The sequence below is a fragment of the Hylobates moloch genome, unplaced genomic scaffold (genome assembly GCF_009828535.3).
Source record: "Hylobates moloch isolate HMO894 unplaced genomic scaffold, HMol_V3 SCAFFOLD_45, whole genome shotgun sequence".
In the NCBI taxonomy this organism is placed as follows: Eukaryota; Metazoa; Chordata; class Mammalia; order Primates; family Hylobatidae; genus Hylobates; species Hylobates moloch.
In genome coordinates this window covers 1,208,891-1,209,759 of record NW_026652320.1, presented here as the reverse complement: position 1 = coordinate 1,209,759, position 869 = coordinate 1,208,891, and positions in this window count along the sequence as shown.

Below are 869 nucleotides of genomic sequence, written 5' to 3'. Positions count from 1 at the left end.
CCAGGCTGGAGTGCAGTGGCGCGCTCTCGGCTCACTGCAAGCTCCGCTTCCCGGGTTCACGCCATTCTCCTGCCTCAGCCTCCCGAGTAGCTGGGACTACAGGCGCCCGCCAACACGCTCGGCTAATTTTTTGTATTTTTAGTAGAGACGGGGTTTCACCGTGTTAGCCAAGATGGTCTTGATCTCCTGACCTCGTGATCCGCCCGCCTTGGCCTCCCAAAGTGCTGAGATTACAGGCTTGAGCCACCGTGCCCGGCCACCCGCCCCCCCCCCTTTTTTTTTAAATAAAGACGGGATCTCACTATGTTGTTGAGGCTAGTCTCAAATTCCTGGGCTCAAGTGATCCTCCAGCCTTGGCCTTCCAAAGTGCTAGGATTTCAGGCGTGAGCCGCTGTGCCCAGGCTAAAATGATTCCAGGTTTCTGGGATAGTGGTAGTGCCAGTATCAGAGATATGAAGTTAAATATATTGAGTTTGGCATGACAGTGGGACATCCAGCAGGCAGTTTAGTAGAAGTTGGAAATTCACATGTAATTGTTGAAATGTTTACCAGCATTGGCCTTCAGTCTGTGCAACAAGCATTCTCCTCTAGTATTACTTGTCTATTACACTGTATAATATATAAGCATTTGCTTACAAGCTGAATTTCCCATTACTAAAACTTGAGGATAACTTTTATTATACTGGTAATATAAAAACTGTATTGTTCCTGAGGAAATAATGCTATTAAAATAATTATGGCTTTCAAGTGGATGTTGAGTGTTCATGTGGTGACCATAATATTTATATTTTTTACTTAATAGTTATATAGCAATTATTATATGCCAGGTCTATTGTTACAATTGCTTTACAGATATTAACTAATTTAAA